The sequence below is a fragment of the Vicugna pacos genome, chromosome 20, assembly GCF_048564905.1.
Source record: "Vicugna pacos chromosome 20, VicPac4, whole genome shotgun sequence".
NCBI classification, from domain to species: Eukaryota; Metazoa; Chordata; class Mammalia; order Artiodactyla; family Camelidae; genus Vicugna; species Vicugna pacos.
In genome coordinates this window covers 16372162-16395311 of record NC_133006.1, presented here as the reverse complement: position 1 = coordinate 16395311, position 23150 = coordinate 16372162, and the positions used below count along the sequence as shown (strand labels likewise).

At 46.1% G+C, this 23150-nt stretch overlaps 2 long non-coding RNA genes across 4 annotated transcripts; one reads left to right on the top strand and one right to left on the bottom strand.

Moving 5' to 3' along the window:
* Window positions 1-4810: 4810 nt before the first annotated feature.
* LOC140687591 (uncharacterized) lies at window positions 4811-5559 on the bottom strand. Of its 2 annotated transcripts, none has more exons than XR_012061985.1 (3): window positions 5503-5559; window positions 5125-5209; window positions 4811-5023 (listed from the first exon to the last, which is right to left on the bottom strand). It is a non-coding gene; the product is annotated as an uncharacterized lncRNA (long non-coding RNA). The 2 variants fall into 2 exon arrangements; XR_012061984.1 differs by lacking the exon at window positions 5503-5559 and adding an exon at window positions 5418-5498.
* A 101-nt stretch (window positions 5560-5660) lies between these two features.
* On the top strand, window positions 5661-6622 carry LOC140687590 (uncharacterized). Of its 2 annotated transcripts, none has more exons than XR_012061982.1 (2): window positions 5661-5888; window positions 6413-6622. It is a non-coding gene; the product is annotated as an uncharacterized lncRNA (long non-coding RNA). The 2 variants fall into 2 exon arrangements; XR_012061983.1 differs by having other exon boundaries at window positions 5661-5927.
* The last annotated feature ends 16528 nt before the right edge of the window (window positions 6623-23150 follow it).

Below are 23150 nucleotides of genomic sequence, written 5' to 3'. Positions count from 1 at the left end.
CTTTGAAAATGGAAAGTGACTTTCAGGCTGGGGGTGTGGACTGCACGGCGGGGACCAGGATGCGGAAGTTTGAGGGCTGCAGGAATAGGGGTGGGTTTGGGGCACCAGGTAAGGACCGAGACTACAGCTAGTGGTCTCCAGGGCTTAGCTGTTTCCGCTGGAGGCTGGCTTGAGGCTCCCGCCAGGTTCCTAGTGGATGGAATTTCAGAACGTAATAAATGGGGTTTTGCTCTATGCCCAAGGTCTGTCTGGTTTTGCAGAAGATTGTGAGCCCCTTGAGGGGGAAGCCCATCTTGTTTCCAGACTCTGGAACCCCTGTCCCTACTGTTAGCAGAGCCCTACCTCCCACCCCAGTCTTTTCTGGGCTGGGGGTGGGAAGGGTTGGGGGAAGGGGACGAGGCTATGAGGTGGAAGAGTTTCCAGACTCTAGTTGTAAAACCCCTCACTTTGACTTCCCCTGATGGGAGGAGCAGCCAGGCTTGTGTTTTCCTTGGCTTCAGCCCAGACTCAAGGAAAATACAGAGAGCAAGAGAACTCCCCAGTCCCACCTTGCCCCCCACACTCATGCTTCACATATAATCCTGGTGGGTCCAATCGAGCATCTAATTCCACCCCATCACCTTCCAGAGGATCAGCTCTCTTCAATTATTCAAATATCAAAATGGGGATCTAGTATCCAGAAACTTGACTTCTAGACCAGGCTAGAACCATGCTATCTGGGACCAGTCAACCCTTGTCTCTAAGCCTCAGTTTTTCTCTGTGCATAATGAAAGACTTGAGGTCTATAAGGTTCCTTTCATCTCTGACATTATTTTCTTACAAAGAAGCGTGGACATCTGGAAGGTTCCAGGAAGGCTGTACCACCCCCTCTCCTTGTATTTCTTCAGAAGAGCAGCCCCCAGTATGGGGGGCAGGCAGGCAGTTGGGAATCAATTATGCTTTAAAAGCATCCAAGTACAAAAACTTTGGAAAACCTTCAGTATCTGCTAAAGCTAAAGCATGAAGCATAATGCATACCTGTGACCCAGCGGTTCCGGTTCCGTAGGTAGACATTGCCCCAACAGAAATGCATACTATGGTCACCAAAGGACAGGTACACTTTGTTCTCAGTAGCTCTCTTCACAATAGCTCCAAACAGGAAACTATCAAATATCCATTAACAGTAAACAAACTGCGGCATAGTCAGGCAGCAGAATACTCTACAGAAAAGAGTGAGAATGAACTATTGCTACCTACATCACCATGGGTGAGTCTCACAATGTTGGGCCAAATTAAAAAAAAAAAAAAGACACAAAGGAATACATACTCCATGGTTATTAGAAGGCAAGATTTCAGTTACTTTGAAAGAGAATATCTGGAAGGGAGTCTGAGGGAGGCTCCTGGGCTGATGGTGATTTTCTGATTCTTGATCTTGTTACACAATGTGTTCGGTTTGTGAAAATTCACTGAGATGTGCAGCTATGTTCAATGCATTTTGTGAATATATATATATATATATTTTGTGGTATAATTGATTTACAACATTGTGTTAGTTTCATGTGTATAGCAAAGTGATTCAGTCATATGTGTGTGCATATATTTTTTTTAGATTTTTTTCCATTATAGGTTATTACAAAATATTAAGTATATTTCCTTGTGCTATACAGCAGGTCCTTGTTTATCTATTTGATATATGATAGTGTGTATCCACTAATCCCAAACTCCTCATTTATCCCTCCCCTCTTTTCCCTTTGGTTACCGTAAATTTGTTGTCTATGTCTATGAGTCTATTTCTGTTTTGTAAATACGTTCCATTTGTATCATTTTTAAGATTCCACATATAAGTGATATCATATTTGTCTTTCTCTGTCTGACTTCACTTAGTATAATGATCTCTAGGTCCATATATGTTGCTGCAAATGGCATTATTTCATTCTTTTTCATGGCTGAGTAGTATTCCATTGTGTGTCTCTGTGTGTATACCACACCTTCTTTATCCATTCATCTGTCGGTGGATTTAGATTGCTTCCATATCTTGGCTATTTTAAATAGTGCATGTGTCTTTTCAAATTAGTTTTCATCTTTTCTGGATATATGCCCAGGAGTGGAATTGCTGGATTATATGGTAACTCAGTTTTTAGTTAAGGAACCTTCATACTGTTCTCCATAGTGGCTGCACCAACTTACATTCCCACCAACAGTAAAGGAGGGTTCTCTTTTCTCCACACCATCTCTAGCATTTATTATTTGTATTCTGCCTGGTGGGAGGTGATATCTCATCGCAGTTTTGATTTATAATTCTCTAATGATTAGCAATGTTGAGCATCTTTTCATGTGCCTGCTGGGTGAATATATACTTTAAGCTTCAAGTTGAAAATTTCTCCCCAATTCTTAGCCACATCCACATACTCACACATTCTAATGCCTAATCCCTATGGACAGGACATCAATCACTAAAGTTGTATTTGGCCCTCCTGCCCTGTGGAAAATCCACGAATGTATTTTAGTCCCTGTCCTCAAAGCCTTTGCAGTTGGGTTTGGAGGCAGAAAAACATATAGGAAACAAATGAGGAAATAGTCAATGGCAAAGAGTGAGTGGTTTATGATTGTGTGAGCCAGACACCCTGGATTTGAATCCCAGATCCACTTAAGAGTTGTGTGATCCTGGACAAGTGACTTCATCTCTCTGGGCACCAGTATCTAAAATATGGAGAGGACCATACATGTATCTACTCACAGGGCAGTTGTGAGGATTCCACCAGATAGTCTGTACAACAGTATGGAGTAAGTGCTTCGTAAATGATGAGCACTGCTCTCACCTGGTGTGGTGACAGCTCTGGTTCAGGCTGCTCAGAGTTCTAAGAAAAGGTGGATGAGTGTAAGTTGTGGGAGGCAGGGAAGGCCTGCTGAGTGACAGAGAATTTGAACTGGGAGAGGTTGATGAAAAGGGGGCTTTAGAAAGATTGTCTGGAGCAGTGCTTCTCAACAAGGGTCATTTGGCATTGACTGGAGATATTTTTAATTGTCACAATTCGGTGTGCGTGTGTGTGTGTGTGTGTGTGTGTGTGGTTGCTCCTAGCACGTAGTGGGTAGAGGTCAGAGATGCTGCTTAAAGTTCTCCAGTACACAGGGCAGCCCCACAGCAAGGAATTATCTGCTCCAAAATGCCAGTGGTGCCAAGGTTGAGAAACCTTGATCTGGAGGATCGGGAGGATTTGGTGGCAAAGGGAAAGCATTCCAGAAGGGAGAAGGTATGTTCTGGAAGTCCTGATACAAACTGAGGGTGGGAGGCATTGGGGAGTGCTCCAAAGGGGTCCTTGTTCTAGTCTTCGTCCCTCAGACTGCAAGTTCCTCATCCATCTCCCTGATTTCAGAACTTGCTGAGGATTTAGAAGGCTCATCCTGAATCTGGTTTCTTCTCTGTTCTCAAGAGGGACTGGGGGGCAGTGGGAGGGTATAGCTCAGTGGTAGACTGCGTGCTTTAACACGATGTATTAGACGTCCTAGCTGAGACAATGAGACAAGAAAAAGAAATAAAAGACTTAAGGACTGGAAAGGGGAAAGTCAAAACACTATTATTCATAGAGGACATGTTGTACATAGAAAATCCAAAGAACCTACAAACGACTAGAATCAATCTGTGTACTTAGCCAAGTCACTGAATACAAGCCATACACTTAGGTAGTTATATTTCCCTGTACCAGCAACAAAAAATAGAAAATAATATTATAAAATGCAATACAATATGTGGGTAATAGCTAAAGAGGAGGGGTTTCTTTTTGAGGTGATAAAATGTTTTATAGTCAGTTGTAATGGTCACATGTATCTATGAATATACTAAAAGCCATCAAAGTGTGCCCTTTAAGTGGGTGAATTGTATAGTATGTGAATTATACCTCAATAAAGCTATTCTTTAAAAAAAAAAAGTCAAGGGTAGGTATTACGGAGGCTCCCCTTCCTACACTAACCATCTCCAATACTTAGAAAAATTCCTTCTAAATAAATAAAATTTATAGCAGCAGCAAAAACCATCCAAAGCTGAGGAGCAAATCTAATGAAAAATGTATAAGACCTCTACACTGAAACTAGAAGACATTATTGAGAGAATTTGAAGACCTAAATAAACAGAGATATACCCTGTTCACAAACATAAAGACTCATAATTTAATGACCTCAATTCTCACCAAACAGATCCATAGATTCAATTCCACAAAATCCCATCAGGTTTATGGAAATTGAACTCAGGTGAACCGGAATCCATGGCCCACTGGAACTGGACACTGTAGAAAAAAATCCAAGGGTCATTGTGTCCCCCTTACACAGGGTTACAGATAGCCATAACTGAAAGACCATCAAGACCCTCAATCATATGGCCACAGGATCCCAGAAAACCCAATTGGGAGTAGAATGAAAAGATAAAATATATTCTCAGTTAAAAGAGATGTTTTCAGGAGACACAAGAGAAAGACCATGATTGATTAAATATATTTTTATTTAAACCACAATGGTAGAGAGGACTGGGATTTGTCACTCTCTGCAAGTGATATCACTGGGGATATGGCTCCCTGACTGGGGAAGTGGCTCCCTCCCAGTAGGATACAGGTGTACAGAGGCTCGTTTCTCTGGCAAGGACTTGGAGAGTGGGTTAAGAAATCCCTGAGGCCACACGCCCATGGGTACCAGCCTGCGCAGTGGCGTGGCATTGCAGGAAGCTCTTGACCTGTCCCAAGAGAGTAGCTGGGACTTGGCCTTGGCCTTGGGCTTTGGAGAACTGTGGGAGACTCGAGATTTGAAGGAGACAGTCATTGGGGAAGACAGCTGCTTCCTTCCTGATGACAAGTTGGGGAGCGCCTGAGAGGCTGGATGGGAGACTGGAGGGGGCCGGGGGTGCAGCACTGCCCTGGTCCTCAGGCTGCACCCACAGAGGCAGGGCTCAGAGTTGTGGGGCACAGAGAGGCAGAGCCTGTTCTCTGTTGAGTGAGAGGACAGAGCCCCTGGGCTGCCCTCTCCCTCCCATCTCAACTCCTTGAGGTGCCAGGCTTTCCTAAAAGGAGGAAATTTCAGATCAGTTGAAAAGAGACTCAGAAGAAAGTTTTTTTTCTTTAATGCAAGGACAGCTCTTCCCTACCTCAATGCAATACTCACTTTGCCTCTTTCCGAGGAAAGTTTTCTTCCACTAGGAAGGGGAACTTAGAGACAGATTCAGCAACAGGGTATCTCTTCATTCTCTCTGAAAAGAGAGAGGAATTGAGAGCTGGTGGGGAGAGAGCTGGTGGCTGGGAATAGCAGTGAGCCAGAGGAGACTTCAGGGGAGGGAGAAAAGGGTGGAGGACAAGGAGGAGAAGCGTGATGCCTTCAGGCTAGAGGATTAGAAACCCCACCACCCCCCAGACTCTCTCCCAACACACACCTCTAGTGAGGCAGGCAGTGAGACTTACTCTGTTGTACAGTCTGGAACTGAAAAGTGAGAGGGGAAGAGAGGAAAGATGTAACTGGGGAGGGGGGGAGTTTCTCTTTTCCCACCTGCTGAAGTGTCTTCTTGAGTCCACAGAAGTCTCCTTGGTATGTGGCATCGGGGCCCCTGTCCCTACTATGATGTCACAGAGGGGCTGCAGTGAACCCCAGGTTCTCCCTGGAGCCTAGGAGGTCCCACCTCTTCCCCTAGTGGGACACCAGGAGCATCCATTCCAGAAACACTTTGGGCTCTAACTTTGTACACATTACCATGTGCACCGCCCTGTGGGACCTGACGTGAAGAATATTCCTGATCTCCTGGGGTTGCAGTCTCACTGGAGAGAAGCACACACAGCACACTCTGTGACCACTGGTGGTGTGTACGTGACCACCACTGGTGTGTACGCCGGACTGAGACTGTTGACACCAAGAGCGAATAACGTCCATCTCCGCAGGTTGGGGAGTCCAGAAAGCTTCCTCCTGGAGGAGAAAGGGTAGAGCTGGGCTTGAGGATGCATGGGATTTGGGTGGAGGAGCCCAGAAAAGATAGCTAGGACCAATGCAAAGCAGGATCAGGAGTCAAGAGACCACCTTGGCTGAGACAGTGGTTTCACATCTGTGGGAACCAGGCAATTAGAGAACCGGAAGGGTCTTGGGTGCCAAGGCGAGGATTTGGGGCTTACTGAGACTGATGGAAAGCCCCTGGGAAATGAGGTGAGCTAGAATGCTGTATCAGCCAGGGTCCCCACAGGAAGCAGATGGCATGCTCACGTTTGGGGAATTGAAAGAAAGCTTGATAAAGTTTGTATTAGTTTACCAAGGCTTCTGTAACTAACAAATTACCACAAAACAGTTACTAAAACAATAGAAATTCCTCTCTCTCTTAGTTTTGGAAGCCAGAAGTCTGAAATCAAGGTGTCAGCAAGGTTGGTTTCTTCTGGAGACTCCAAGAAAAAACTGTCTCATGTCTCTCTCTTAGCTTCCGGTGGTTGCCGGCAATCCTTGGTGTTCCTTGGCTTATAGCTGCATCACTCCAGTCTCTGGCTCCGTCATCACATGGCCGTCTTCCCTGTGTGTCTTCACATGGCCCTCTCATATCGACACTGGTCACTGGAGTTAGGGCCCATCGCAAAGCAGTACGATCTTCAGTAATTACATCTGCAAAGACCCCCCTTTCCAATCAAGGTCACATTCTGAGTGTTCAGCCTCTAATTGAAGACATAGAGTGGAGAGGAGGAAACAGACTAGCCATTTAGGATGAGAGTCTCCATCCTTGTGCAACTCCTCACCCCCTTGGGCAGAGACATGTGGAGGAGGAGGGGGATGGGCCCCTGCACACAGGGAGAAGCCAGATGAGAGTAGTACGCCCAGGTGAGGGGCTGGGGAAAATGCTCTTTAAATGGGAATGTTTCCTGGGAAGGCCCTGGAACTGTTTGGGTACTGGCAAGAAGCAGTACCATCCCACCCCCACCGACCCTTTCTAAGGTTATTCATCAGATCAACTGCCACTTGGAAACACACGAAGAGCTTGGATTTTTGTTTCTGAAGACCTGGGTTTCTACACTTCCAGTCTGTCAGGGGCCTTGGACAAATTTGCTAATACCTCGGAGCCTGGGTTTCCCTTTCTATAAAGAATGATGCTCATCTCTTAGGGCTGCTGTAAGGATGTGATGAGGAAATTCCCTTTGCCAGCTATAAAACCAAGGACAATGGTAGTTATTATCTACTTGCCACCTGCACTTCCTCCTCTCCCATCCTCTAACTCACATCAATCATTCCACCAAAACTAGACGAGTCCAGGTCACCAGTGACCTCCTCATGGCCAAGTTCAATATCCAGGTCTCAGTCTTCATTGTTATCAACTTCCTTGGAGCACCTTAGGCTCTCTCTGTTTTTAAAATATTTACTTCACGTTTGCTCTGGAACATCATGCTCTCGCTGTGGTTCTCCTACCCCTTGGCTGCACCACTTCAGTCTCACTTGCAGAGTCTTCTTCCTCTTCCTGACCTTCACTAGAGTCAGTTTCCCAGGGCTCCATCCTGTGGAGCCCCCCCACAATCTACATGCGCATTCTTGGTGATTGTAGTAATTTCCTGGGGCTGCAGTAACAAACTACCATAAACTGGGTGGCTTAAAACAACAGAAATGTATTTTCTCACACTTCTGGAGGCTAGAAGTCTGAAATTAAGACACCATGCTTCCTCCAAAGGTTCTAGGGAGGAATCTTTCCTGGCCTTTTCTAGCTTCTGGTGGTGGCCTGCCATCCTTGGCTTTAACAGCAAAGCTCCAGTCTCTGCCTCCATCTTCACATCGACGTCTTCCCTCTATGTGTGTCTGCATTCAAATTTTCACCTTCTTAAAAGCACACCCAGTCATTGGATAAGGGCCCATCCTAATCTAGAATGACCTCATCTTAACTTGATTAAATCTTTTAAAACCCTATTTCCAAATAAGATCACATCCACAGTTCATAGTGGATATAAATGGGGCTGGAGGGGAAGGGATGCTATTCAACCCAGTAGAGCGATCTCATGTGGTCTCTTGGTTTTGACTACCATCTATACATTATTGACTCCCAAATACATATCTCCAACCCACATTTGGTTGCTGCTTTTCCTGCCTCGTATCTCCTGCCCTCTCCACACCTCTGCACACATGCCTAACCATCACTTTGGACCTACAGTGTTCTGAACAAACTCCTGTTCTGCAGCCTTCAGAATCTGTTGGTCCTCCCCTTTCTCTATAAATGGCAACTTTGCAATCAGTTGCTCAGATAAAAAAATCTGGAGGTGTCCTTGACTCCTCTCTTGCTCTACCCTTGCTAAATGCAATTCATCAGCAAATTACATTGGCTCTAATTTCAAACTCTATCCAAAATCTGATCACTTCTCATGGCCTCCACTCCTACCATTCTAGTCCAAGCCACCATCAACCATAATCAACTACAGGAGAGGAAAACCTATTGGTTGCAGAAAACCTAGATAAGATTCAGAAATGGGAAGCACCAGATACTGCAGAAAACCAAAGTGAGGCAGAGAACTAGACACAGGGATCATTTGAAACCCTGTATAAAGGAGTAGTGAGACCACTCTAGGGACTCACCTGTCCCCACAATCAACCAGTCACACCTCCCCAACCCTGCAGGAGACCTGACATTTGTTCCAGAGTTAGGGAGTTATGAAATGAGTGAAGCAAGGACCAAAATGGGACCATCAGAGGACCCAAGAAAATCAAACCACAGTCCACATGGTAAGAGCTCCCTGGGCCCTTCCCCACTCAGTTCTGGGCACCAGCAGCTGGACCGCCACACAGGAGATGGGAGAAACCTCCTCCAGAGAAACCAAATGACCCCACAGAAAAGACCAACCAATACTGGACTTGGAATTCCCAATAAAAACAACCACCTGGCCATCAAGACATGCCAGACATGAGCCCACCCATGCTTCCAATCAGAAACATCCAAGAATAATCAAGTATTTGTGAAAAGACTCAACTATTAAAGAAAAAAAATTAGAGGGAAAAAGGAATTCATAAAGAGGGAATTGTAGAAAGAACAATTCAAAGAAATTATAATTTATAGCCTCAGAAAGAGAACAGAAAATATTATATCCGTGAAACGAAAACAGGATGCACTATTTTTTAAAAAGTTAAAAGGAACAGAGAACAAATTAAAAATGGTGGTCAATATGTAAAACACGGTAGTAGGGTGGATGATAAAGTCAATGAAATCTCCTCAAAAATAGAACAAAAAGATAAAGTAAGGGATAATAAGAGAGAACAGATCAGAAAATTAAAGGATTAGTCCAGAGGATCAGAACTGATGATTAGGAGAAATATAATGAGAGAACTGAAAGGAAGAGGAAATTGTAGCAGGTTGTATTTTCTCAGGATGGCTGCAATGTCTCCTGTCCTATACACTTTTCTAGAACTTTGCCATGCCCCCATCATGAGGTGGTGTCTAACTCTCTTACCTTTGAATCGTGAAAGGTTTTTGTGACTGTATTTACCAGTATAGAATGGTAGAGGGCAGACTATTTGACTTCTAAAGCTAGGTCATCAAAGGCAGTTCTCCTTCTGCTTTGCTGCTGGAAGAATTGCCCTGGTGCCCTGAGCGAACATGTTAGCCGTCTGGTTGCCCAAAGGCCACCATACTGTGAGTCAGCCCAAGCTAGGCCATGTGGAGAGATCACACAGGAAGCCTGGAGAAGAGAGATGCCCAAAAGGCCCCAGCTGCTCCAATCCCCACTGTCCCAGCTCCAGCTACCATCTGACTATAATATAATGGAAGAAAACCACCTAGCTGAGCTTTTCCCACATCTCCCAGAGGTTATGAAATGATTGTTGTAACTTTAGGTCACTAAATTTTGATGTGTGTGTGTAGGGGGGTGATTTGTTACACAGCAGTAGCTAACCAGAATATTGTGTAAGAGATAACAAAATCTCCCAGACTGAAAAATAGGAATTGCCAGATTTAAAAAGGCTCACTGAGGGCCTGGCAAAATTAGCAGATGCACTCTAGGGCACAACATGTGAAATTTCAAAAGAAAAAGATTAAGTTAAAAAAAATTTAATTGGTGGGAGTGAGGGTTACATAATGCAGGGAAAAGACACAGAAGGACAAATATTATGGCACTGAAATGCTCAAAAGTAACAACAAAAGCTACAAATCAATGGATCAATGTCTTTGCTTGAGGTAGGATGTGCTCTGGTAACAATAAATCCAAAAATTAACACAGCAGAAGTTTATTTTTTGGTAGATGTTCAGGTAACAGGCATTCTCTCTTCTATGGGACTCAGGCACCTGCTACATTGTGGCTCAGCCATACCACAGGCTTCTGCCCAAACATTTTTGTGCCCTGGTCCCCTTTGGTTGTCTGGTGAAGCCTTCTCAGAATATTTTTAAATCTGTAAAACAAAACTTATAGTAGTAGAAAGCAAACCAGTTATATGGACATATATCTACCAAAATATAAAAAGACTATCTGTGATATAATAATTAATACATGTGTTTCCATATTAATTCAATAGCTAACAAGACAATGCAATTAAAGCCTAGGTGATTTAAAGTTGCATTTATTTTTTTAAAGACATACCAGTGGGAAGACTAACATTATTTGTGGACTCAGTAGTAAGGAAAGTTAAGAATTCTTATTTGAATCATCCAGTTTTGCAAACCTTTAAAAAAAACAAAACAAAACCATCTTCACTTATTAACTGACCAACAGTTGCAGGCAGGGATTCCTAGAAAGCAGCAGAGATCTCCACTTTACCATTGAGAACGTGTGGCTTCACCGTTTGGTGGCTGAATGCCTCCTCCGCTCAGTGTCGGCCAGTTGTGTGACACGACTGCCTGTCAACAAGAAGACTGCAATTATGTGCAATCTAGTGGCAGGTCTAATAAGTGCCGTAATTTCCGAGGAGTGATGAGTGTAATGATATTTTGAGATTTCTGCAACAACTGTAATGTGATACGAAAATATCTGTGATTTCTACTAGTGACAAAATCACAGGTACTGCTAATACTACTGTAGTTTGTTATTGACATTCGTCATAGAGAGAAACACTACATTTCAGTTCATGGTTAGGGAAAAATCAAGATCTACCTTTCCCATCCAAGTTCATAGACTCCCCTGACCTTTGGCTCCATGGACCCCAGGTTAGGACACTTGCTCTGGAAGCCTCTTGTCGTATCTCCAACCAGCCTGAAGACAAGGAAAGACCATAAAAGTCCACATGCGGGAAGTCTTTAAGAGCCAAGCCTGAAACTGGCATGCGTCATTTCCATTCACATCCTACTGGGGAGAATTTAGCCACGTAGCTACACCTCCCAGCAAGGGGTACTGGAAATAGAGCGCCATCCGTGTGCCCAGGAAGAAGAGAGAACAGATCTGGGTGCCCAGCCAGCAGTCTCTTCCAGTCAGCGGCATGTGTGGCCTTCTTGCCACTCACAGAGCACATTCAGTCCCCTTCCAAGGGAGTCAAAGCAAAGCCTCACCCAGACTCTGCGCTGTGCTTGATGCCAGGTCCCCTAGGTGATGTGCAGCCTTTTCCATCAAGTCTGATGGAATTTCTCTTGGTCCAAAGACTTGGGAACTGTGCTCCATCCTCCAGCCCTGCACACACCCAATATATAGGATAATTGCAGTTAGGATTGGGAAACACAGACAGTCCCTGGTCCATAACAACAGTGGAACCTGCTGGGATCCTCAGCCTTGGCAAAGAAGGGGATTACTTCATGGGAGCCGGTGCTTCTCTCCTGGAGGCACCCGTTGTCTTCAGTAGCCCCTGATCTGCCTTCTGGGAGATTCCCTGCTGTCTCCTGTGTCCACACCTGAAGTGGATATTGGGAGGATTCCCTTTTTGGGGAAATCTTTCACAGCCCACATACTGCTTATGGAAGCTTGGGAGTCCATGCGTTGTTTAAAAGATCTTTTTAGGCCATGTTGTGGTTTCCTTGGGAGTTTAATTTCTTCTTTCAAAAAGATTTCTGATCTATCTGTTTCCCATAGGTTACGTGTGCCAGTAACCACATCCAAAGTTTCTTAGACAGGGTTCTTAAATCTATTTGTTTGTTTTTTGCTTCTTTGTCCTTATGCCAGTTTCTAGCCGTCAAATTAATATCAGCTACTGTAAAGCCATCTGTAGCAAGAGGCTTATTAGAGAGACAATGTCCTTAACTTTATCCTGCTGCAGGGATGATTCCCTTTGTTCAACTGAGATGACTTCATGGTCTTTGTAACTCAAAGACTTATTTAGTCATATCACCTCCTCTGTAAGATCCAGAAACTGTTTCTTCAAACTTTAATCTCTACTTGCAAACAGATCAGTGCTTTCCTGAGCTCATCTTTGCCCAGTGACAACCTAAGTGAAGTAAGTAACTGACAGCAAAGCCTGCCTGTCTTTTCTAACCTCTTCCACTATAAGTACAATCTCAGTAGGAATATTAAATTATCTCTGGTATCAGTTTTACCAAATGCTTTTGTCCCAGCATAACAGGTATCTCCCATCAACACCCTGTTATATCCGTTTCCTCACCACCTACCCCAGACAATGCCACTATTTTCCTTTTTATGGTGGCATCACCCCACTCCTGCAATCAATTTCTGTGCTAATTAGAGTAGGTTAGATTGCATAGCAAATAGATCCTAAAATTTCACTGGCTTAATTAGTATTTATTTTTAAAACAATAGATGTTTATTTTTAGCTCGTAGAACACAGTTGGGTGGGCTGTTCAGGGCAGGACAATTCTCTATGTGGTTATCCAGGAACTGACATTCTTTTCATCTTATGGCTCTGAAAACCCCTATAATTTCATTTTCATCATCTCTATCCATCTTGCCAGGAGGAGGAAAAGCATGGAGGAGCATGCGTTGGAGGGTTCAAATGAACCAGGTCTGGAATTTTAATTTCCATGAAAGGGAACTTCATCTCATAGCCAAGCTTTATTGCAAAACAGGCTGGAAAATGTACTCTCTGTGCTCAAGATTTTGGTGCACAGCTAGTAGTCTATGCCATGACTATTTTCAATCTGGGTTTATATACCCAGCCAATTTACCAATCATGACTGTGGATGGCAAAAAGACATTTTCAGACACTGGAAATCTGAAAAATACATCTTCCAATGACCCTTTCTCAGAAAACTACTGGAGGATGTGCTCCACCAAAAAGATAAATTAAACCAAAAAAGAAGACAACGTATGATCCAGAAAACAGGGAACAACAATTGTATAAATCTAGAGAATCTTCAGTCCATATTAGAGCAAAAGTTTGAAGGGCCCCAGGAGATCTCCCTCCAAGAAAAAAGAAAAGTGGAACTGATAAATTACAGTGTGACAGAGGAGAAAAGTAATAAGGTACATCTTAAATGAAGCTGTTGAAAATTGAAATGTAACTAGGAGGGTTTGGAGGAGAGGTGTAAGTGAGCTAAACTCATACGACATGTATGAGTATAGATGAAGTTATGCTAAAGTAACAAACACCAAAGCTAAATGGCATAATGTAAGTTTATGTTTGACTCGCACTGTATCCCTCATGTGGGTTGTCAGGGGTTCTGCTCCATGTGGTCATCCAGAGATTCAGTCAGTGGTTTTCCCAATACCACCTGGAACACATGGCACCCTCAGTCCCCCAGTTAGGCAGAGACTAAAGAAGCATGTTGGAGATTTTCCTGTCTCAGAAGTGAGACTCATTACTTCTTGTTACAATTCAATTGGCCAGAAACAGTCACATGACCCTCTCTAACAAGAAAGAGACTCAGAAGTGCAGTCTTCCACTGACTCTGAAGGGGAGGGGGACTGGTAACGTTCACCTGGAGAAGCTTACAGTACAAGATGAAATGAATGAATCAAGAGTCAGCATTATAGGAATATTATTTTAAAATATGGAGGGAAATATCAGAACATGTTTAAAAGCAAAAGGAAAATGCGAGAATTTTTGAGAATGGTGCCTCTAGTGAGCCTGGCAAGTAACCAGCACGGGGAGTGAAGCCCAGGAGACTGCTGGGTTGTGTGGCGAGCTTTCCAGCGTTGTTTGACTTTTTAAACTATATGCATGTGGTGTTTTCTTTAAACTGCATAAAACTTAGTTAAGTTACTTGAAAAATAAAGACTGGAGCCAGGGGGACTGTCACAAACATACCCTCAGAAACCCTATCTGGAACCATAACTGAGGTCAGCGTTAGACAACTGGTCAGCTGTTTGCAGAATCCCCATCCTCCCTGATTGCTCCAAGGTTCCTGACGTGCCTTGGTCAAGCTCCTTCCCTGCTCTCCCAGGGGACTTGAATTTGCTTAGAGAACCCAAGTGCTGTCTCACAGCCTCTCAGCCCTCCTCCGGCTGCAGCTCTCTCTTACTCCTGTTTACCTTACACTCCTGGATCCGAAGATTCTTCTTGTGAAGATGAATGCAAAATACCAGCTGCAAGCTTTCACTCGCACTCCTATTAACAAAACCCTGTTGGTCCAAGGCTTTTCAGTTAGTCCTGACACTTTCTTCTCTTCAAATTTCTTTTTGAAAACTTTAAGTTAGGGACCTAACCTATGAAGAGTTTCTATTTCTCCCACTTTTGTCCTTGTTACATGCTCTTCTTCCCACTTTTATAAACATCTTGTTCACTCCAGAGCATCTCCAGGGACCCCCACCCCCGACTCCGAGGCCAGTACTTTGGATGTCTCCTTGTCCCCCTTCTACACACAATGGCCAGAGAGGTGTCAGTGAAATGCATTTGATCACAGCATCCTTCATAACTCCCCTCTGTCTTAGCAAAATATCCTGGCCCTTTCCAATCTTTCCCCACTGCCCTTTGCACCCTCATTTTTCCCTGCCTCATGTTCCTATGCTCCAGCCACATCTCTCTACTTCCTGTTTCCAGAACCTACCAGGAATCTTGGGCCTCCATCTTGGCTCCTGCCAGACTCCCATCCTGGAATGCCCTTCCCCTGCTGGGTGCATCTCTCCTAGATTCCAGAAAGAGGAAGAGTCCCATGAGAATGGGTGATGTGAGTTCAACATCCACTTAGTAACTCTAACATTGAGAAAGTAACTCAACTTCTCAGAGTCTCAGTTTCTTAGCTGATGTTAGGATTTGTCTGGATTATCTTTGTCTCCTTCAGATCTAATACAAGCCATCACCCCTCCCTTACCATCAAAAGTACACTGAATTGTAATTTAGTTTTTAAAAGCACAAATGCTTGAGCTAGAAACAAACAGCCTGGGTTCAAATCCCAGCTCTACCACTTACTAGCTGTGTGACCTTGAATAAGTTCCTAAACCTCTCTGTGCCTTGTTTTCTCACTATTTAATGGGAGATTGCAATAGTGATTATTTCATAGGATCATTGTGAGAATTAAATGGTACATATATTACACATATTTTTATGTCGTGATACGTATGAAGTGCACTATAACAGCTCTAGTAAGTTCTTCTATTTTATCATTAGTCTCTGCTACCAAACAGCAATCTGAGGAAGAGGGCCACATCCCCTTTCTCTCTAAATCCCCAATGCCTAGGATTTTGCCCAGCATGTACTAAAAAAACCTCTAATTTTTTCCCAATGAAAGATGGAGAGAATTGGGAAAACCATCATTTTATCATTTGAGTTAGGTTTCAAGAGCTTTGCCTAACCTCCTCAAACAGTCTTCCCTTTCAAAAAATCATTCCACCAAATTATGTCTGGCCTTTCACTCAACATTTGGAAGACCTGAGGGTGGAGATGACGGGGGTTGTAGTTGGGGGGAATGGAGCTTGTTTTAAGCTTGTATGGGCCAGTTCCTATCTCTGAGACCTCTAGAGGTGTAAGTCTATGAATTAAAGAGACTAAGAATACATCCCTGATGAGCTGAGAGTGTTTGAATATTTAGCACCCCCCGGAGCTCCCCAGAGGCCACCCCTCTTTGGGGAGACCCAGGCAGCACTGGCCCTCCTTGAAATGTAAAAAAGGCAGGTGACTTCTTCACTCCAGGCCATCACAGAGAGATGGAGGACACTGGGCAGCTGTAGTGGGGAGGAGAGTCCCTGAACTCCACATGGGAGCCTCGAAAGCATCACCCACACAGAGGTGATAAAAGCTGCAGCTGCCAAAGACTGTGGAAGTCCAGGTCTGAACCAGAGAGAGTGAGTAACAAGGGGAAAGAGCAGAGCTGGGAAAGTGATCACAGAGGACCCAGGAAGGCAGGGGAATGGGGCAGGTCTCAAGAAAGTCCAGGCAGAAGGTGAGTAATCGAAACCGAGCCGGGTACCTTTGCCCATTGTCTCTACTGCAGGTTATTTAATAAAGAGCTGACAGAGTGACTGCAATTTCACTGCTGATGTACCCGTGCCTCGCAGTTCTGTATCTTAACCTCACTGCTGGGGCTCTGGAGGCCCCCGACCCACCCACGCCTCCCCAGCCCAACGTCCCCTTGCAGCTGCTGGGGCAGAGTGGCTCATTTTGCTAGAATGTCATCCATTTATCAAAGGACAGGATTAGCCCCCCTCCTCCACATGCAGAAGGCAGAGGCTTCCTCTGTCTAATTTCAGCTCGCAACAGCTTAGGTTATTAACCTACTGAAACAGCCTCCGGGGTCTCTGTCTCACACCATGCTGCCCCCACCCACCATGTCTCCCCAGCATTCACTCTCTGAGTCTTTCTTTCTCCAGGGCTGTGAAACTTAAACTTTTTCCATCTTCAGATCTGTATACGTGGATAAAAGACATCCCTCTTCCCACTCCGATCTGATGCTGGACAGGGGTGCAGGGGCATCCATGGTGAGGGGAGGGGCTGAGAGGGTGCTCTCTAGGACCAAGGGGAAGACTGGCATGCCACCTTTGATGAGACTTGAGGAGGCAAGGACGGAAGTGGAGGGAGCTTTGAACTAGGAGTCAGGAAACCTGGGTTCAGGACCTAATTCTGTCACTCACTCAGCCTTTGACCTTGGACAAGTCAACTCCCCCTCTCTGGGCCTCGGTTTCCCTGTGTCTGAAGTAAGAAAGATGGATAAGAACCAGGGGTTTGAAGACTGAGGAAACTCCAGGGGTCAGGTGGGTACCCAAGTGAGGGAATTGGCCTCTATAAGATAATAAGGAACCTCCTTTTCTCTGTGTATTAACAACAAAGAAAGGAGAGAAAGAAAAAAAAATGAAGGAAGGGAAGGAGGAAAAAAAAGGAGTGGTAATAACCTCTACCCTGCCTACTTCAGTTATCACTGAAGCAAGTAAGATCATTTTAATGTACTAAGACATAATTTCATGCCACCTAGATTCAAAGCTTTGTTGTGACTGTTTTTCATGTATGTACTTTAACTAGGGTGACCAGTTAAATCATAGTACAAAGCAGGACACTTTGCAGAGTGAAGTGGATTGCTATTAACAGTTATGTAACAGGTGGAATAGAGCCGGAACTCAGGAAGCAGCTGGCATGGTCACCTCGCTATAGTAAATAGGCCAGTTTTCAGAGAAGAAACTAAGTAATGTGAACTGGGTCATGTTACCCAGGGATGAGCAATTAGTAGGGGGAAAATAAGGAAACATGCTGGGAAGAATTTAGGAAGTCAGAGGTCTAGTTGAAAATCTCTAATGGGATAAGGCTGTCTATAAATAGTAAATGAAAGGAAAAAATCATTTTTCCTATAATTCGAGTCATTTCTCCATTTCCCATGTCAGGTAGCCTATTCAGATTCTCTCTTCAACTCCCCATTGATGTTCACGCCTCCAGTCTCCCCACTATCCAGTCATTTCTCTACTGTGTTCCCTCCCCCAGAAAATTCTATCAAGAATGCACAATTTCTTGCATCACTCCCTGGCATAAGCCCTCAGATGACTGTTCATCCTCTACAGGAGATATCTTCAGCTCCAAGCATGGTACAAGCTCGCCGCAGCCTGGCCCTCCTCCTACCTGTCTCCCCAGCATGCTCTCCTGCCTGCTCTGAACTCACACTCTATTTATGTTCTAGAAATTCAAAAAAACTTTGATCCTCTGGCATGAGGTACTGGAGTTTATACTGTGATATCTCCCTCTGCCATCCTTTCTGCCTGGGATGTTCTTTCCAATTTCCTGTGCCTCTGCAGCCACCGAGGGGTCATCTCCTTAAAAAGGCCTTTCTAGATGCCCAGGTACAGGAACAGTGCTCTCCTCAGTGCTCGTCAAGCATCCTGGGAACACCCTTAGCCTTGGAATACTAGAATGGTTAAGGGCACAGACCTGGGGCCCAGACTGCCTGGGTTCAAATACTGGTTAATTTTGAGCAAGTTACTTAACCCGTGCCTCAGTTTCCCCATCTGTAAAATGGATTTAGTGAGACTTACCTCTTGAGATTAACTGTGTTAATATAATACATCCATCACTTTATACAGTACTTGGCACATAGAAAGTACCCAGTCAATAGAAATTATCCCCTTCGGATGCAGCCTGTATCTGGCATCCAAGGGCAAAAGTATGGATCTAATTCTCATTTCTATCCCTGAAGAATCCTAATAAAAATGTTGGTTGGAAAGAACTGAGTTTGGGGGCTTTCAGAGAACTTCAGGGAGACTCTCTGCTCCAGGAGGAAAAGACTAGAAATCAGAGGTGACAAAGAAGACTAGATGGGGGAAAAAAAGACTAGAGAAAAAGTAAAAGTTGTAGGGTAGACTCATAGAATAGGAAGACATTGAAACTTCAGTCTCAGCTGGGAATGGGGTGACTTTGCCACAAGGACAGTAGCCTGCTCCTGGCCCAGAGCCAAGCTCCTCCTCCCCTAAAATCCCTGGGAAAACTCAGCTCTGGCCTCCCCAGCTCTGCCTGCCCTTGGCAGTTCTCTGTTTCTCCTTGTCCCTGCCCAGTTCCTCAGGTGGCTCCTTTCTGAAATGGGGGGTGGCTTCTGACACCCAAGCTCCAGAACCACACCTGTGCTTCACCACATGAGGAGACAAACATCATTTATAAAGAAACTTATATTTGTTTTCTCACCCCAAGTCAGAGGGTTGGAAGTTTTCCCTTAAATTTCAACTTTCCTTTCTCTGGCCTCGTATTTCTAAATACACCCAAATGAAGACTTTTCTGAGCAAACCAAGTTATACATAAAGCATTTTTACATTCCTAACCTGACAGTGATTTAACTTTGTAAAGGGCACATAGAGTCAAAGTATTACATATACTTCAAAATTTCCACTTAAAAAAAAAAGGGGGGGGGATTTTGAATGGCTCCAGAATTCCCAGACATCTTCCTGCTCTGGGCTGACCCTTGAATAGCAAGTTGTGTCCATGAAGCAGCCCGTCCCACAAGGAGCACTGGTGCTGAGAAGACTAAAGCATCACCATGTGCTTTGTGTCCAGACAGCTGCTCCAGCACCCTCCCCTCTCCCCACCCTGTGCTGACCTTTGCAAGGAGAAGAGGGCAGAAACAGCTGGAGTTGCCTCTGCAGTCAAGCTCCCAGAGGCCAAACATCTGGGCAGCTGCCCAGGGCTCCAGCTCCTTTAGCCCCTCTCCATTCTATTGACACGAATGCCCCTCTCTCTCCCCAGGCCCCTTGGCAAATGCCCAACTGCCTTAATGAGAAATTACACCCTGTAAAGTGCTTCATCTGGTCCAGGAAGAGTAGGAGAGAAGCCGGGATCCTATTCCAACAGTTCTTGCATCCAGGAGGTGGATCTGGAATGAGAGGGTGAAAGCTGCTCTTTATCTCTCACTAGGTAACAGGAGATGCTCAGAACTATACCAGCAGGAATTCAGGCTTGAAATTCAATTCATAGGTGAAATCCAGACCAAGAGCTTAGAGACAGACATATATATAGTAGTAGGCACCCACTGTGGTCTTGGCATTAGAGGCAGTTTGACTTGAAAGCTTAGTGCTCTAGATTTGTTCAGTCCTGAGTTTGAATCCTGGCTCTCTTACTTACTGACTGGGTCCTTGGGTAAATTTTCTATGCTCACTAAGCCTCAGCATCCCCATCTGTAAAATGGGGATAATAACAATAGTGCCCACACCAAGGGTTTAATTTGAGGATTAAATACAAAAGGGCTCCATAGAGAGCCTGGAATATAGTAAGTGCTCAGTAAATATTACAATCATTATTGTTATTCCCAAAGTTTATGATCCCTTGGAATGAGAAGATCAGTCTCTAAGCCAGCACCTGCTTTACCACCACGCAACTTATCCCCATCATGAGGCAGGTGTCCAGTTCATTCCACCTGACAAACACATTAAGGAAATCATGCAAACACAACATTGTAAATCAACCATACTTCAATAAAAACACATTTTTAAAATTAAATTTAAAAAGAAATGCATGCCTACCCTCCAGCTGGCCACCCCCAACCCTATCCAGGAATCCCAAGTCTCACCAATTACCTGTGTCCGCCCTGTCTCCTCCCCCATCCCCCCCTAGCTCAGGGAGTCAGACTTCTGGCCAGGACCCCAAAGACCTATCTGCAGCTCCCCAACTCCAAGGGGGCTCCAACAAGGCAGAGCAGTAATGAGATGGAAGATTGGGGCTAATCCTGGGCCAAATGAGGGTCTAATTCGTGCTGTAAAAATCTGTCAGCTGCTAGTTAACAGTTCCCCTGGCCCTGAGCTTGGGGGGAGGGGAAGGCCTCTGCTCACAGGAGCATTTGGGCCTGTACCTAGGGTGTTGTTTTTCTCTCTTTTCCTTGTTTTTTCGTTTTTTGGAATGTGTATATAAACTTTATGGAGGGGCCTGGTCTCTGTTCACACCGGGTGCTAATAGCCCACAGCTGAAAGCAGAGGTGCAGAGGGAAACGGGGAGGTTCAGCCCCCAGAAGGCGAGGGGAACCAGGAGGGGCGGCGGAGGGGCCAGTGGAGGGGCCCAGGAGGCGGTGGAAGGATATTTAATATTGAATTTGCTTTTTTTTTTTAATGTGGAAACTTTTAGACACAAACCGGCCCTGTGTTTAAGTCATTAAAACATCTTTAAGCATTTTCTGGTTTGAGTTTGCTCCGCAGCCGTCCTGGTTCCTGGAATGTATTTTATTTTTCTTTTAAGTCGGTGAAAGCAGGAGAAGGGGGGGTGTGGCAGGGGGAAAAAGTGCATTTCCAACAGATTTTTCTTTTTCTTGTTCCTGGGGTGGGAAAGAGGGCGGAGAGGGAGAGAACAGGGCTCCCTGTGTCTGATCGTTAATCCCCAGGAACCCCGCTTGGCCTTTTAAAGCCGATGCACTTGCTGACTCGATATACAGATAAACACTCCAGGTCCTTGTCAGGGGCGTCGCCCGCCCTCCCGAGGCCCGGGGAATCGCCAGGCCCTGGGGGTAATGTCGCCCGACGTTGGGGGCGGCCGCGGAGCGGCGCGCGGTGGTCCGGGTGTCCCACCCGGCCCAGGGTGGCGGGCTTCTCTCCGCCCGGCGCACGACGGGATCTCACCCACTTCCGCTTGGCACCCAAGCCCGGCGTCTGCCTCGGCAGCCTGGGCCCGGCGCCACACGAGGCGGGGACAGTGACTAATGTGACCGCCCGGAGGCCGGACGCAACGCGCACGTGGCGGCGAGAGCCCGAGGGGACGCCGCCACGCCCCGCTGCCCTGACCTCGGGCGAAACCCTGGTGTTCTCGCGCCAACGACTCTGGCGTCTCCAAGTTGGAGGCCTAGAATCCAGATCCCTGGGCCGCCGGGCTTGAGCCGGACTCAGGAGAGACGCAGCCAGGAGATCCGCTCCGGATATCCACGCGGAAACTGCGCTTTCAGCCTCGAGGGTACAGGCCCGGAGCGCCGCTGGGTACTTCAGTGAGGTCCCCAGGCCACGTCTCGAAAGTAGGGCAGTTACCCTGGCACTACTGTGTCTCATGCCTGGGCAGAGGATGGGCAGCCCGGGGACAGAACCCTGCACAAGCACGCGGGAGGTGCCCTCTAAATGCCGAGTTGGAGTTCTTCCATCAGCGGCGCGTCAGTTTCACGGCCCCCAGAGTCCCAGCCTCACTCCCCGCCCTTCTGGGATCCCCTGCCCCTGCTAAATCTCTGTTTTTCTGTTTGAACACAGGGGAGGTCCAAACACCTTTAGGGGAGGGAGGAATGCTCAGTTTTCCGGGAAAGGGTTCATTTTTTTCAAGATCGTAAAATAGGATGGAGGTGCGTCTAAGAGATTGTGCTGGTAGAACCGAGGCTCGAGTGGGAAGTTCAAAGAGTGTGCTGGGGAGTGTGTGTGTGTGTGTGTGTGCGCGCGCGCGCGCGCGCGCGCGCCGTCCCCGCGTGCGCGCATGCACTAAGAGGCAGACACATTAGGAAAATTCTTCGTCTGGGAAAATGCTCTTGTAAGGTGATCCGCCTTCTACCCAAGTGGCAAAGAGGCCGCCGGGCACAGATGGCGAGTCTACCTGCTCCTGAGGGCTTCCCTCCCACCTCAGACCTTGACTTTCAGGCAGGCCAGACAGCTGGCTGGCATAGAGTTCAGGGAGGGTCTAGGGGCAAAGAGGAGACATGTTAGACCCCGAGCACCCCCTCTCACAGAGCCTAGTACCATGCCACTTCAGAGACTCCTGGCGCCACCATGCGTCTCAGATGCAGAGGGTACCCAGCCTTGGAGAGGCTGAGAGGTGCTGGTGGATAAAGGGCTTGCGCTTTGTGAAAGCTGGGAACTTGAAAGAACAGCCCAGAACTGGATTCATTTCTCCTTCACTACCCAGTAGCCTTCCAGGATGCCTGGAACTGTGCAAGGGTCAGAGGATGAACTGGGTTTTCCAGAAATTTGCACCCTATAAGGGGGAGGAAGATGAAGTCAAATGTAAGCCCGGAGAAAGCGTGTTGCCCTGGTTATCTCAACGCCTGACGTTTGAATCCTAACCCGGATTTACCTATGTCCTTACCAGGATGGAACTCCTGCTTTGGGGATTTTGTCCTAAAACTAGAAGGTCTTTACAAGTCAGGAAACTAAAGTTCCATGGGTCTCTGACGGCCCCATACCAAGACATGAACTCAGGCCCAGGCCATCCTCATACCTCCACCATGAAGGCTGGGTTTCTGGCCTCTGCTATTTGTAGCTGAGTCCCTAGGTGCATGGCTGGCACTCCTGCCTGCCCAGCAAAACCCTGCTTACTACCCGCTCCCCACCCCCAGCTTCCTTTTAGGGGAGCTCTACTTTCTAAAAGAGCCTCCTGCTCTCCTCTCCCTGGGGATAGGGGACAAAGAGTGAGTCGTCTAGTCTCAGTGTAGGGCACACAGAGTGAGGCCGAGCACCTTTTGGCAGTGCACTGTGGGTTCCCTGAGTGGGGTAGCGGGACCTGGTGGATGCTTTCTGCAGGACCCAGCGTACTCA